Below are 16,196 nucleotides of genomic sequence, written 5' to 3'. Positions count from 1 at the left end.
TGGTCTTTATGTATAAACTAATTTCAATTTTTTTTCAGGTACGCAGTGTGCTCTCATTTTCAACAGCACTAGCTCCCAAACACACGTGGAATTTCCAGGTTGGAATTCCTGTTTTTTCTTCTGTGTAAATATTCCTATTATTGCATTCAACAAAAAGAAACAACTCTTTCTCATCACGTATATTGGGAATAGTTTTTTACAGTTACATTAACGTTTGCAGAAAGTGGTATTCCGAAGTGATAAGAATTTCCTTTATGTGTATATAGTGACACTGAGGTTAGTTGGAAGCATAGTTTTATTAGTGTACCAGACTCAAACGTGGAATGCAAAGGGTTTCTTCAAAGTTTCTTTGGCCAATTTGATAACGTTTTCAATGACCTAAACATAAGATGTAAAGGCTAACTTCTGAATTTCTTTGGTTGATTTCATGAATTTTGACCACAAATTTGCATCAGCTTAATGATGTGTTAAGTAAAGTGGGCATTCAAAGTGCCGCTTGCGTCGCGTCTTCCTTCCCACTTATTTGCTGCAACGGCTATGACGGCACACCCAGAGGGCTAAATTTAACAGATTGCAAGCATGTGTAACTTGTAAAACTGGTGTGTTGAAAACTGTGCTAAAAATGTTAATCGTGACTTGGGTGAAAATGGTTTGAAGGTTGACTGAGGTAGCATGAAACAGGTTAAGTAATTAGGTGGTAGGTATTCATAATGCTGTTTTAAATGTTTAAACTTTAAATTTCAGTTTTTCTTCTGTTGTCAGTAAATATAAAATCTTGTATTGGACTGTGCAATCCTGCTGGGTGGCACAATTTCTACTTTTGGGGTGTCATCACATCTTGGTAATGGCACTGTTCGGTGCCTATATAACACTCATTGTTTAGCTGCTCGTACATGTTTTTTTTTTCAGTTCTGGACGTAAATGATGCCGCAGCCTGTGCCCCAGGAAAATTCTGTGCTTCACAAGACGTCGCAAATATTGCAGCAAAACATGGTCTGGTGCACTCCTGCTGCACACATTCTTGCAACAAAAGGTGCGTAAAGTGCCAATGCTTGCAATGCTGTTTTTCGTAGGACGTAAGCAGTACTCAAACCTTGGCTGAATATTTTTATCATTAGAAGAGATATGTTGCTACTAATCTAGTTGAACATGCTCCTGTACAGATCAAGACGAAAGCATTGCCGGTAGTCTGTGGAAAACCTGGAGGATCTAACATACAAACCCACATTCAGTACGAATGTGACAATACCGCTGGAAAATCCTTAGCACCGAAATTCGAAAAGGTTTCATCCACTAATGCTGCTGTTGAGTTAGACATGCTTAGAGACAAAATGAGGCTATCAACATTTTAGTGAACAAGTTACATTTTTTAACTTTTTAGTTTTAAATAATGTAGTACTGGATGAAATCTGTATGCTGATGCAGAAAAGTCTTGGCAAGGCATGTGATTAATAAAATGCAGTGCCTGTTAGCTTGGAAACCAGTCTGCAGAATTTGTTTTTTGTCTGTTGCTGTTGCATGCAGCATATTAACATTTACACCAAAGTTGACAGTATGTTTCCCTATAAACTTTGTTATGGCTGTTCGACTTTGGTGAATGCACCGGCGTTGTGTCTTGCAGCACAGTTTCTTGTGCCCTTTGCAGCATCAGTGGCTTTTAAGAGCTGCTGATTGCTTTCACATCCATGAACATGTGGCTAGTGTAAACGTGGATGTGTCTGCAGGGCTCACTCCTGGCATCTGGGTGGTGACGCAACTCGTACCACACCACTGGCAACGCAAACCTCATCAGGATTGAAACTTAATGAGGGTTGTAACTCTCCTATACTGAAGTTCATACCTGCCTGGTTTTCCAAATTTTGCGGGTTCTCCTGAATTTGTTATAGTTTATGTATGATTGTACGACCAAAAACAAGTGTCTCCCGACACACACCCGTGTCTGGTCAAACCTTTCTCCCACTCTGGCCACATTGCGCAGGAGCTACCTGACAATGCAATCAAATGCTACACCAACTGACTATGTTATCAGTGAATGGCTTAAAAAGCACAGTCCACCATGCACTTAGGTTTAACTGCTCAGTACCACAAACGCTGAGTTCGAGAGGCAGTTCGGCATAGTGAAGGAAAATTGCACCTGCATTCTTGTCTGACACAACCCTCGGTTATCTTTTGGCAAAGTGTCGCTGGAGCAAATGTTGTTATGCTCAACAGTATACCCAATACTTCCTGAAAAGGGCATCTGCCACGTCGAAGACTTAGCGACTGACCAGTGGGGTAGCTTGTGAGTAGTGTGGATGAAACAGTCCAGTTCTTGTGGTGTTGTAACTTAATTAAAAAGGAATGTAAGTTATCCCATTCTGTTTCCCCTACATATTTTATTCTTTACCCCTCCACCCCCACCTCCCCGGTCACATCTCCATAACGCCATCCTGGTAAACCTGACAGGTATGAAAACTGCGAATTTGCATTCAAGGATATGCCTGTGCAAGGACACCAATGCTGCCCCGAAGTTCTTCTATGGGTGTCTCAACGCCTTACTGCATTTGTAGGCAGGGGAAAAAGGTAGCGTACATGGGCGCCATTTTAACAAGACAGCAAAAATTGGGAATTAGTGGCAGAATCTGCAAACAGCAGTTTATCTCTTTCAGTTGCGAGAACTGCCTGCAGTTACAGTTTATTAGCCAAGAACATGAAGACACTGCAATACTGTTTAAACTTGTCTAAATTCAAGTATTGCATTTCAGGGTAATGCTCTGACTCGCATTCTGTCTAGCGGATACATTCAAGCAGGCTGAAAGAACACTTGCTATCTCAGTTAGGTGAGAGAAATATAGGCATGAACAGGGTTATGTGTCGAGGGCTTAGCAGTACTTTAACACTTTTATTGCTGGTTGTTGATAGGGTACATAGCTTGCGTGATGATGATTTCAGTTTCTCGTGCCACAGGGCTACCTGTTGGAGAATGAATCTGGCGCCTGTTCATGTCGTCCCCTTTGTTTCTGCTTGATAAGTCATTGTCTGTGGCTACAACCCAGTTGTCTTAGTTCGTGACATAGGGAACAGGCCTAGTAGGTTGTTTCTGATCATTGGCAAGGTGCTCAACAGTCAACGGGATGCACAAGAATCGATGGAGCATTTTACCGTTGGCAGTTCCTGGCTGCAATGGAGGTAGTAGAATAGGATGTAAGGTAAGGCCAGTAATAGTTTGGTTCGGTTTTCTGATTTTACTTGCTGTGGTTAGGTGCTGAGAAGGCTAGTGGCTGAGGCATTGTTCCACTATTTTCTGCATAAGCTATGTGAAGGTGACAGAAGGTACTTTTCTTTTTGAAGGCTCAAAGGTCCTGACAAGGGACAAGTTTTGAAGTAGAATGCCTATAATTTGCCTGTAAAAACCTGTGGTTTGATTTCTTTGCATTCTTCAAACTGAGGAGTCATGAACACTGTTTGGCACCCAGGTTCTTCTTTGTCAAAGTGCATTTATCAGCTCACAGGTGGAGTGTCTGCAGGTGCATGAAATAGGCACTTGTCATGAATGCTTCTGGCCAGAGTTATAGAGGACGTATTTCTGCAGACACAGACTTCGTCACTTGAATCGGCCAAAGGATTTCTTCAGATTTGTGAGCCAACACAGTGGATGATACGTCGTTGCCACTTTCAACAGTCTCTCCTTGATATTCGGGCCGAATTTCTCGCAGAACATTAATTGAGCTTTCTGATCTTGTTTGTAGTGCACCGCTGCTGAACCAGCTACAACTTCGAAATGAAAGTGTGTTTGAAATCTTGAAAAGCCATGAGGGTTGCGCAGAAGGACGCCACAGAGAGAAAACAACAGGATGAGTGCAACTAACAACTGATTTATTCGAGGGCCTACACCCCCAAATATAAGACAAAGTTGGTGCATGTGCCGAACATACATATGCAAATGCATGATCCATCGTCGCATCCTACTAGCACGAGTTTAACAAATTTACATGCTTTTATATAAAGCCAACGATGTGTCACTAACGCAATTATGCCCATGCTTTATCAATAGGCTTCCATAATATCACGCACGACATTGCTGAAGCCCCAACCAAGAATCTTAATCTCGTTCAGTTGCGGCCTGCACCTGCTTTTTTGCAATTTCTGCAAATGCTCCATCAAGTTAGTACTACTATCTCTATCTCCCAATGCGCACTCATGCTCTCCTCCACATTTGGAGATAAGGATAGCAGAACTACCGTATAGTAGAACTACCTTTGTATATGTCGCACCACCCTCAAAAGGACAGTTTTTCAAAAAAAAACGTATATAAGTCGCACCGTTGTATAAGACGCACCGGTATATAAGACGCACTTTTTCATTACGTAAACTCATAGTGAATCAGATCGTTAGAAAGTGCGGCAAAAGTACATGGTTGTGGTGGCCGCCGCCTAGTAACGCATCCCCCTATAAGCAGGGCTAGACACGGGCATATAACATCCAAAGTCTGGACATAACTAACTTCTCAAACATGGTTTATGGATACACACAGATGGCATGTACTTTTGGACGGCGTTTAGGCAAAACCATCGAAATCTTTTTCCTCAGACTCGCTAACAAATAATTCAGTATCTTCAGTGGGAGTTCCACTGGTGCATCACTGTCGTCCTCCGACTCTCTGATGTCATCTTCAACAACATCGTTACCACTCGCGAACGGGATTACTCCGGCCTTTATCAACCCGGTTACAACTGTTTTTGTAGAAATGGAGTCCCAAGAGTCGGAGACCCATTTGGCCACCTCTCCTAACGTCGCGCGTCTCTTGTGTGCTCTCGTAAATCAACGCAATAAAGGTGTCATGGCGGACGGAAGTGACGCGATGGGAAGCGGCACGAAAATCAAAACTTATCTCCAAGCTGTCATTTTAAAAGTTAGCAGCACGTTTACCTCCTTCAGAGTAACTGTCTAATAATTCATGAGCCGCATTTTGTTTTTGCAACCCAGTTTGATGTTACTTTTAATTTATCCTGAAATGTAATTACTGCGCATAGCCTAAAGTGGCGCGTGGTTGTCGCAGGCCATTATCATTCTTTTTGACTAGAAAAAGCTGAAAATTCTTTGATGCAATGTCGCAAAGCGACATATGGGCTATGAGTAATGCCGTACCGGTGGACTTGGGATTGATTTACACCATAGCGCTGTGTCTCAACGTGCGCTGGCCACGCGCGGCCGCCGTGAATCAGATTTCTTCCATACATAAGTCGCACCAGTGGATAAGACACACCAACGAAACTTTCAGAAAAAAACCGCCACTTATACACCGGAAAATATGGTAACTTGATGGAGCATTGTAGCAATTGCAAAAATGTGGGTGCAGGTCATGACTGAATGAGATTAAGATTCTTGGCCAGGGCAGCAGCAATGTTTTGCATGAGATTATGGAAGTGTTTTTGATAAAGAATGCGCACAATTGCATAAGTGACACATCCTTGGCTTTATATAAAAGCGAGTAAGATTTGTTAAAGTCGTGATTGTAGGGTGTGATGATGGATCATGTTTTCTAGGCATTTTGAATATGCATGTTCGGCACATGTGCCAACTTTGTCTTATATTTGGGGGTGTAGGCTCTTGAATAAATCCGTTTGTTGCACTCGTCCTGTTCTCTTCTTTCTGTGTGTCGTCCCACTGTGCAACCCTCAAGGCTTTTCAAGTATCAGACCAACTAGCCCGTCAACAAATCTTGCTGTGTTTGAAATATTCACTTTAGAAATGTCAAGCACATTCCTCTTTTAAAAAATAATGAGCACTTTATGTAGAAACATCAGTCAGGGATTGTATGTAGCAATGTCACAGTGACTGTGCCGCTGGGCACACAATTGCTAGTCTGATTTGCAGTGTTTTGCTATAAAGGTTAAATTCGCCGATGCCTGTTTGTGTACGACTAAGCACATTTGTAGCACTGTCACTACGCTTCCCACTGCCCAAGCCATGTGCTCAGGACGAATGACACGTGCACACTAATGTACAAGTTTTATTACATTAATACACTGCTTTGTTAACTGCAAAACATAGCAGTAGTTTAATGCATTAACATGTTAAACAGAGCATGACTAAGCTGGCTGTGCACTCATGCTTCAGGCTGAAAATAAATGGGAAAGGTATTTGTTTACTGTGCATACAGCCCAGTGCATGCAATAAATGGATGGGGCTTTGTTGCATGCTATATTGTTACCGTGGGTTAATTGGCGTATTCATGGGAGGTTGTAGCCGTTACTACACCAGGGTGGCCAATCCTGCTCTGGTGAGCGAGTGCGTTACCGGCAATTGTCGCCGGAGTCAGGCTGCACCCCAAGCCCTATTCTGCAATTCCATAAATGCGTTAATTTTTTTTTTAATTTGTTGGGAATTGTCTGGCACCGAGATTCGAACCACAGTCGTTTTGCACGCGAGGCAGATGCTCTACCTCTATGCCACCGCTGCACCCTGGAGACAAGGCCGTTGGGAACTATGGTCTGGGCTGTAGAAATAGCAGGGGGGACCTACTAGTTGAGTTTGCGGAACGGAATAACCTACGCATGATGAATACCTTCTTCTGTAAAAGGGAGAGTCAGAAGTAAACGTGGAGGAGCCTGAATGGGGACCATAAAAATGAAATAGACTTCATATTATGCGATAACCCTGGTGTCGTGAAGGATGTGGAAGTGCTCGGAAGGGTAAGGTGTAGTGACCACCGTATGGTAAGATCTTGAATGAGGCTAGAGTTGAGGACAAACCGTAACAAGCTAGTATGAAAGGAGCCGATTAATGAGCTAACATTAAGACGTAAAGTAGAAGAATTCAGGATCGCGCTGCAGAACCGATATTCAGCTCTTATCGAGGAAGCATTATTACACGCATTATCACGGAGTGTGCAGTAGAAGTTGGGGGCACTATAGCTAGACAGAATAGTGGTAAATTTTCACAGGAGATGAAAGATCTAATTAGGAAATGGCAAACTATGACAATCTCCACCCCAGCTGGCAAAATAGAACTAGCAGAGCTTTTGAAGTTAATCAATAAGCGTAAGACAGCTGACATACGGAAGTATAATATGGAGAGGATCGAATACGCTGTAAAGAACGAAGGTTGCCTGAAAGTGAAGAGGCGTCTTGGCATGGGGAAAAATCAGATGTATGCATTTAAAGATAAGTAAGGCAATGCCATCACAAATAGGGATAAAATAGTCACAGTGGCCGAGGAGTTCTATAGGGATCTGTACAGTTGCCGGGACATCCAGGTTAATGCCAAACGAGAAAAACGTTCAGAGGAGATAGACATCCCACCAGTACTGACCCAAAAAGTAAGGAAGGCTTTGAAAGAAATGAAAGGGGGCAAAGCACCTGGTGAGGATCAGATAACAGCAGACCTTTTGATGGATGGCGGAGAAATTGTACTTGAAAAACTGGCAAACCTGTATATGCAATGCCTAATGACCGCAAGTGTACCAGAATCTTGGAAGAACGCGGTCATAATCCTAATGCATAAGAAAGGTGACATGAAGGACTTAAAAAATTACAGGCCAATGAGCTTACTGTCAGTCTACAAGGTACTTACCAAGGTAATCGCTAACAGAATTTCTGCAGCCTTAGATTTCAGTCAACCTAAAGAGCAAGCGGGGTTCCGTAAAGGTTATTCAACAATGGACCATATTCACACGATCAATGAGGTGATAGAAAAGTGCGCTGAGTATATTGAACCCCTATATATAGCCTTCATAGATTGAGAAAGCATTTGACTCGGTCGAAATCCTAGCAGTCATTCAGGCATTACGGAACCAGGGGATAGATGAGCGTTATGTAAGAATACTAGAGGATATCTACAATGGGTTCACAGCTACCATCATCCTCCATAAGGAGAGCAGTAAAATACCTACAGCGAAGGGCGTCAGACAAGGAGACACAATCTCTCCAATGTTATTCACAGCATGTTTACAAGAAGTATTCAGAACGTTGGATGGGGAACAGGTGGGAGTAAGGGTTAATGGAGAATACCTCAGTAACCTCAGATTTGCTGATGACGTTGCCTTGCTAAGTAACTGGGGGGACGAATTGCAAAGCATGCTTTCCGCAGTGGACGAACAGAGTAGAACTGTGGGCCTGAAAATCAATATGCAGAAAACCAAAGTAATAATCAATAACCTCGGGACAGCACAGCAATTTGGGATAGGGGGTGAGGTAGTGGAAGTGGTAAGCCAATATGTCTACTTAGGCCAAGTTGTGACCCCGGATCCCAACCATGAGGCAGAGATAATTAGAAGGATCAGAATGGGGTGGAGTGCATACGGCAGACATTCTCAGATAATGAATAGCAGCCTACCATTCTCGCTGATGAAGAAAGTTTACAACAGCTGCATCTTACCGGTACTCACCTACGGGGCAGAGGAGGCTCACTAAGGGGGTTCAACTTAAATTGAGAACGACTGAGCGGGCAATGGAGCGGAAAATGATAAGTGTAACATTAAGGGACAAGAAGAGAGTGGAGTAGGTCATGGAACAAACACGTGTTAAGGACTTATTAGTAGAGATTAAGAAGAAGAAATGGACGTGGGCAGGTCATTTAATGTGAAGGCAAGATAACCGCTGGTCATTAAGGGTAACAGAGTGGATCTCTAGAGGAGGCAAGCGTTGCAGGGGGCTGCAGAAAGTTAGATGGCAGATGAGATCAAGAAGCTTGTGGGGATAAATTGGTCACAGTTGGCACAGGACCGGGGTAATTGGAGAATTATGGGAGAGGCCTTTGCCCTGCAGGGGGCGTAGATAAGGTGGTGGTGATGATGATGATGATATTTTGACCTGTCCCTCTATTTTGAAAGCAGCGGAGCCCCAGCAATGCTGCCTCATCTTGTGCTACAAGCTTTGGAACGTTGCCTCTTTTTCACATGCAGCGACTTCTTGGATGCATTGCCTGCAAATTCTACAATACATAAATGCCCACAGGTGTTTTTTAGCAAACGTCATCTCTAAAGAGATTAAAGGAAATTAGCATGCAGTACTAGTGAAAAAATGAAAATAGCCACGTTATGTGAACAGGGCTGAAGTGAACCAATAACCGGCACTAGAAAAAGTGTCCTGCACGATTGCAAGAATTTCCTTTCTATGTCAGCTATATCGCCACACTGGAAGGCGCAGTCATCCAGAGCCTAATCTTTAAGGGAACTGCCACCCACTGCATTTGCTCATAGCTAAGGTGTTGTGCTGCGAACTCAAGCATGCGGCTTTGATACATGGCGTTCACTTTTCATTTGGTGGCGAAAAGTGAAAACACCATTGTGTAGAGACGTCAGAGCACAATAAAAATATCCGGGTGGTCAAAATTAATCCGGAGTTCTGCACTACAGTGCGCCTTTTAGCCAAGTGTAGCTTTGGTGCATTAACCCCCCTCTCCCAGGCTTACCTCACTACTTACTTACCTCACTGCTTACCTTACCTCACCCAGGCTTACCTCACAATGCAGGATTACCTCACTACTATGTGTTTTCATTTCTTTGCTATTCCAGCATTGCTATTCAAGCATTGGTTGATTATGCGTTTTAATACTCCGACGCTACACAGACAATGAGGTGTGCTGTTGTGGAGGGCCCTAGATTAATTTTGACGACCTGGGAATCTTTAACGTTCCTCAATATCACGAACATGCAGGCATTTTCACTTTTCACCTTCACCAAAAAAAGCAGCCGCCACGGCTGCCATTCCAGAGACCTGGTGGGATTGTGTGCTTATGCTCCTGTATTTAGCCTTGACAACCACGGAGAGGTGGTTGCAACAAAGGTTTATATTTTCCCAGTTTTTGACCCCAAGCCCTTGTGAGGATATTATAACATTGACTTGAAAAGTCTAAATCAGATATGGTTCTAACAAGCGGGTTGCCTGTGGGTTATCATGGAGAGAAAAGCAACCAGGTCTGTATGTAAGATGCCAGTGCTAGCCTCCAGGTAGTGAGCGCAAACTTGGAATTGCAACTACGTGCGAAGTTTACGACTGCTGATAGCACTTTTTCACAATGGGAAATCTGCAGGCCCTTCTTGTCCTCTGGCTGCTGGAAGTTTGCTGCAGCTAACATGTGCAGTTGAGGCTTGGCATGTTCAGTGTTGCTGACATTGCTGATTTTTAAAAAAAATTCTTGAATGCAAAGACACTTTTCAGCCTTCAACACAAACCCTCGGTATCTGAATTACGATTCAGATCAGTCAGTTGGTCTGTCAGGAAATTTGGAAGAAAATTTGAGACCATTCATCATCATCATCACCATCATAAGCCTGTTTGTGTCCACTGCAGGACAAAAGCCTCTCCCAACGATTTCCAGCCACGCCTATCGAGCACCAGCTGAGTCTGTTTTTCCCCCAAATTTTTGTAGCCCATCTCGCCAACGAGTTCTCGGCCGACCCCTAGTGCGTTTGCGGTCTATTGGCGGCCAGACTGTCAAACAGATGGTCCACCTCTTGTCCCTCCTTCGCATTACGTGACCAGCCCATCCCCATTTTCTTCGCCTAATTTGAACTAGAATGTCCTCCACTTTGGTCTGTTTCCTAATCCATGCGGCTGTTTTCCTGTCCCTCAACGTGACCCCTAGCATTCCGCTTTCCATGGCCTGTTGTCCCGATCTAAGTTTGGTTTCAAGTCGTTTGGTGTGACCCCAACTTTCTGCCCCAGAAGTCATTACTGGAAGAACAGATTGATTAAATACAAGCTGTTTGAGTGATGGGAACCTTACCAGTAAGGATGTCGGAGGTCTTAGCAAACGCAGCCCACCCCATGCCTATTGTGTGGGTAATTTCTCATTTACGGTTTTGATCGGCAGCCATGACTTCCCAAGATATACGTATTCGGTGACTGTTTCCAAGACTTCATGCCTACCTGGAAGTGATGTACCTTGGTGTGCCGATTCAACATTACTTTAGACTTTTTCATGTTTATTTTTAAGTCTGAAATCATACTTGCTGAGCAGAATTGGCAAAGCAGCATGCACTGCAAATCTATGCTGCTCTGACTGAACGGAACAATGTCATGTGCAATCCATAGGTGGCTCAGATATTCCCCATTAATTCTCACCCTTGTTTTCCTCCACCTAACCTTTGTGAAAACACCTTCCAGACAGGCTGTAAATATTTGTGGTGATATTGTATCCCCTTGCTGGACCCCCTTTTGTATAGTAAATTTGCAAGTTCTGTGATGGAGCCGTATTGTTCCTGTATATCCGTCATATATACTATTTAATAAATGTATGCCTCGTAGACGCCTTGATCACGTAACGCGTTTATTACAACTGAAGTGGGAACTGAGTGAAATGTCTTTCCATAATCTATAAATGCCATATACAGCGGTGCATTATACTCTGAGCCCTTTTCAATTACCTGATTGATAGCATGAATATGAACTAAAGTTGAGGAACCCTTCCCGAAACTGGCCTGTTTTGTGGCTTTTGAAAGTGCAAAGGGGCACTGATGTGGTTGAGAATTACCTTAATAAACAACTTGTAGGTTACGGGGAGGAGGCTGATGGGCCTGTAATTTTTAAGCTCTTTGGTATCACCTGTGTTATGTAGGAGAACTAAATTTGCATTGTTTCACTCCTTTGGCACCCTTAGGGAGCTCAAGCACTGCAAGAATAGGGCTGCAGGCTTCGTTACGACAATGCGGCCTCCGAGCCACAATATATCGGATGTAATGCCATGATCTCTTGCAGCTTTGCCTTTCTTCATTGCTTGGGGCGCCATCACTACCTCATATGTTGTAACTGGCGGGAACGGGTTCCACGCCATTTGCGGAAATACTTGTGTCTGAGGCAGGGGTAGAAGCGAATGGGGTTTTCTATGATTCCTCAGCTATTTTTAGTACATCATTGATATTGTCTGTTATGGGACCACATGCGTCCTGTAGTGCATACATTGTATTTTTGTCAGTGGCGAGCTGCCTTCTAGTCGCTTTCAAACTCCGTCCGTGTTTCAATGTTGCTTCAATTTTTGCAACATTGAAAGCACTGATGTCGGCAGTCTTGCTTGTGTTGATCAATTTGAAGAGCTCTGCATTTCTATTTGGTCTTTTGAGGGTAAATTGCGCTTGTTAAGAACACTGAGACGGACACGGGAAAAAAACGTAGACTTTCACGAAAAGACGGCGCCGTGTTTTCGTAAAAATCTACGTTTTTTTTCCCATGTCCGTCTCAGTGTTCTTAACAAGCGCAACTTACCCTCAAAAGAATGCTACACCAACTAGCCCGACATAAAGCTTTACTGAACTTCTATTTGGTCTCACGGAGTACAGACTAACATTTTCCGGTGCTGATCAATAAGGTCGTTAGTTTTTTTTGATAACTTGGATTCGAATGTGGGTTGTTTTTCTCCTATGGCTAGTGCTGACTCCATGACCACGTGTGAAATTATAATTGAGAGAGTCCACATCATTCGTCCACTTTTTCCGTCCAATGAAGGCCAGGTTAGATGTCTTCCGTTTTAGCATCCTTAATCTTTCCCTCATTAGAAGGACCCTAATAGGCTGCCGAATGTTACAAGTTTGCATGCGCAGTCACTGGAGTACTATCCAAGGAACATCATACCGCAAAAATTGTTTAAATGCGTTAAGTATTAGCCGAGTTATTGCTCATTAAAAGGGGCCACCCATAAGGCCTGGGGCTCTCCTCTTCTAGTAGCTCCTCCGAAGCACTGTGGAAGCCACGACGTCATCGACCCGGCGCTAGACCACCGAGAGAAACAGGGCAATCCCTCACCCTCCTTGATGTATGTGCAGTCATTGGCTGCGCTAAGCCCTGCGCGCGCTTTTTTTTAGCACTCGACGCGCATGCTCCGCCCACCAGATTCTGGTTGCACGGTGAGCGCTGTCGCTCTGGTTCGCGTTCGCGGCGTTGTACTGGGCAATGTCTCGTGCGTCATACAGGCGCGTCAGAGCCAGAAAGAACTGCGTCAGAGCGCGGCAGTGTGGTTGGCAAGGTATGGTTGGTGAGCCAGGAGAGAAAGTGAAATCTTTTATTCATGTTTGTGCGGCCCCTGCTTTACGCAGAGGTGTAATATTTGGTATACGCTCTCGTGAAGGCGTATTCTAGCGATTGCACGATTGAAATGGCGACCTTCGGAAGCCTATTTAGGGCCCCTTTAAATCCAGACTGATACGACCTCTGAGCATTCTATGATCACTTGTTTTAATCCGTCACCTGTTTTTCGTGAACTATGAGGGGAGTGCCAGTTAGAATGAAGTCAATTTTGTTTTTAGTTTCGCCATTGGGACCTGTCCAGGTCCATTTTCTATTGTCTTTTTCAGAAGAACGTATTCATAATGCGCAGATTATTCTCTTGGCAAATGAAACCAGCATGTCTCCGCGGTTTTGAGAACCTAGGCCAAATTTCCCTACCGGATGCATCCCTGTCTGTTGTGACCCTATTTTTGCATTGAAGTCACCCATAATGACTCTATAGGGAGTTTTTGCTTGTCTAATTGCTAATTGAATGTCTTCGTAAATCACGTCCACAGCCTCATCGTCGTAAGTTGGTGTAGGTGCATAGACCTGCATCACATGCAACGTGTGCTAATTGAGCATAACAAGAGAAGCTACACGCTCAATAATACTGTGAAATTCGACTACATTTCCTGCTATAGCCCTATGAACCAGAAACCCTACACCTAAGAGATGTGTTTCAGAGTGCCCGCGATAACAGAAAATATCACCAGTAGAAAGCACCAGAAATCCCTCTCCAGCCCTTGTTACCTGGCTTACCCGACTATATCCAATCGAATATCGGACAGCTCATGTAAAAGGACCAATAAACTAGCTTTCCTCGAAAGACTTCGAGCAACAATTGTACAATTATATAATTCCCATTGGCGGCCTACCCGGACCCAGAGATTCTTAGCACATTCTGCTGTATTACTTGCCTTCCCGCCGCCTTGGGTAGGGGCAATGCAGCTGCTGCGGACTGAAGACTGATCGTGTGGTTGTGAAATTATTAGGAGGTTCTCAGCAAATATACTCAACCAGGGTTGCCCAATCCTTGTCTGGTGAGGAAATTCTGTTTGTGTCCCAGGCAGCCCACCTAGTATTGTTCAACCTATCTAGTACAGCCTCCTATGGTATCCGGTTATTGTTATGACCAAACCAGGCAGCGTTTCTGACCTGGGGAATGTAATGGAGGGCGGTTGCCGAGCATGGGTATGCCCAGAAGTTGTGACACGCTCCAGTGATGCATGTAAGCTGACATCTACAAAGCACCACTTTGTTGGGTCTAACGTATTTCGTTTCTTTTTTTTTCCAATACTCCCTCATGCTGTGCTTGAAACTGTTTATTACGTACCGTCTGCATGTCTTGAGGAGGACAGGCACCGGAAATCGTGTGCAGGCGTAGGGCAGCAATTGCTCATGCAACTCCGTGTAGGAGCAGCATAGCACATCTCTGCCGTATGCCCTTACGAGATCAGAGACCTTCAGAGAACTGTTTTCCAGGCCCTTGCTGCATGAACTGTGGGTGTGGTCACAAGAGGACTAAGTATTGGCAGAAAATCTGCTTTAATTTGAGCAGCTTGTTTCTTGCGTTATTGCTACGCAGTGTTGCTTAACCTTGCGTCTTGTATTGCCCGCCTAGGTGTTCTTCCGGTGACAGCCTGGCAATCCAAATTGATGGAAAGCTTTCTCACCGGTCCTGCCAGCAATGCAACCACCAGGCCACGCATCTAAAAGGATGTACCAGGAAAACGCCCCGTATCGGCACTGCTTGCAAGAAAGCCTTCCAGGGTAAACACTGCCTGGATAACCATATGGGGGTGCACACCGGGGAGGGGCCCTACACCTGCAACGTCTGTCAGAAGAGCTTCACTAAACAAGGTAGCCTTGCTACTCATGAAAGATTGCACTCTTGTGAGAGGCCCTATGTGTGTAGTATCTGTCAAAAGAGCTTTATTAAAAAAAAATACCTGGTTGCTCACGAAAAACTGCACTCAGGCGAAAGGCCCTATGCGTGCAGCCTCTGTGAGAAAAGCTTTGCTGCACGTGGCACTCTGTTTGCTCACAAAAGAGTTCACTCTGCTGAGAGGCCGTATTTGTGCGGCGTTTGTCAGCAGAGCTTTGCTCACAAAAGTAACCTTGTTCAGCATAAAAGATTGCACTTTGTTGAGAAGTCCTACATGTGCAGTGCGTGTCCGAAGAGCTTTACTCAAAGAGGGGGCCTGATTGCTCACGAAAGGTTGCACTCTGGTGAGAGGCCCTATGTGTGTGGCATTTGTCAGCAGAATTTTACAAGAAAAAATCGCCTGGTTAGTCATGAAAGAATGCATTCTGGAGACAGGCCTTATCAGTGTGATATCTGTCAGCAGAGCTTTACTCAAAAAGGCCACCTGGTTACCCATAAGCGATTGCACTCTGGTGAGAGACCCTACTTGTGTAGAACCTGTCAGAAAAGCTATACTAATAGGAGTGGCCTGATTGCTCACGAAAGATCGCACTCTGGTGAAAGGCCCTATGTGTGTGGTATTTGTCAGCGGAATTTTCCTTACAAAACCAGCCTGGTAAGGCATGAGAGGTCACACTCTGGCAACAGTCAGCCTGGTAAGGCATGAGAGATCACACTCTGGCAAGAGTCCCTGTGTGTGTTCCATATGTCAAAAAACCTTTGCTAGTAGTGGAAACCTGGCTGCTCACTAAAGATTGCACTCTGGCGAGAGGCCGTATGCATGTAGAGTTTGTCGGCAGAGTTTCACTGAAAGAGCCACATTGAGTAGGCCTGAAAGATTGCACTTTCCCGAGAGACTGTACGTGCGTAGCATTTGTCAGCAGAGCTTTAAACAAAAAAACAGCCTGGTTAGAAAGGAAAGTTACACTCCGATGAGCGGTCGTATGTGTGTAGCTTTTGTCATCACAGCTTTAAACAAAAAGCCAGCCTGGTCAGACATGAAAAATCGCACTCTGGCGAAAAGCCCCATGTGTGTAGTGTCTGTCAGAAAAGCTTGTCAGAAAACGAGCCTGGTTAGGCATGAAAGATCCCACTGTGGTCAGAGGCCTTACATGTGTAGCATGTCACCAAAGCTTTTTTCGAAAATCCCAATGGTTATTCATGAAAGATCACACTCTGGCGAGAGACCATATGCATGTACCATCTGTCAGAAGAGTTTTACTGAAAGAAGGTACCTGGTAAATCATGAAAGGCTGCACTCAAGTAACAAGTCCTAGTGCGTGCCAAGCCAGATCTACTAAACAAAC

The 16,196-nt window shown here is 44.3% G+C and overlaps 1 long non-coding RNA gene across 1 annotated transcript; it reads left to right on the top strand.

The window, feature by feature from the left end:
- The first annotated feature begins 37 nt into the window (after window positions 1-37).
- On the top strand, window positions 38-14,758 carry LOC144158600 (uncharacterized). The gene is made up of 3 exons (XR_013320145.1): window positions 38-98; window positions 910-1,033; window positions 14,587-14,758. It is a non-coding gene; the product is annotated as an uncharacterized LOC144158600 (long non-coding RNA).
- Window positions 14,759-16,196: the final 1,438 nt, after the last annotated feature.

The sequence above is a fragment of the Haemaphysalis longicornis genome, unplaced genomic scaffold (genome assembly GCF_048455015.1).
Source record: "Haemaphysalis longicornis isolate Haplotype H1 unplaced genomic scaffold, Haemaphysalis longicornis Haplotype H1 scaffold_10, whole genome shotgun sequence".
Lineage (NCBI taxonomy): Eukaryota > Metazoa > Arthropoda > Arachnida > Ixodida > Ixodidae > Haemaphysalis > Haemaphysalis longicornis.
Note: the sequence above shows the minus strand (reverse complement) of the source record. Positions and strands in the feature narration are given on the sequence as shown.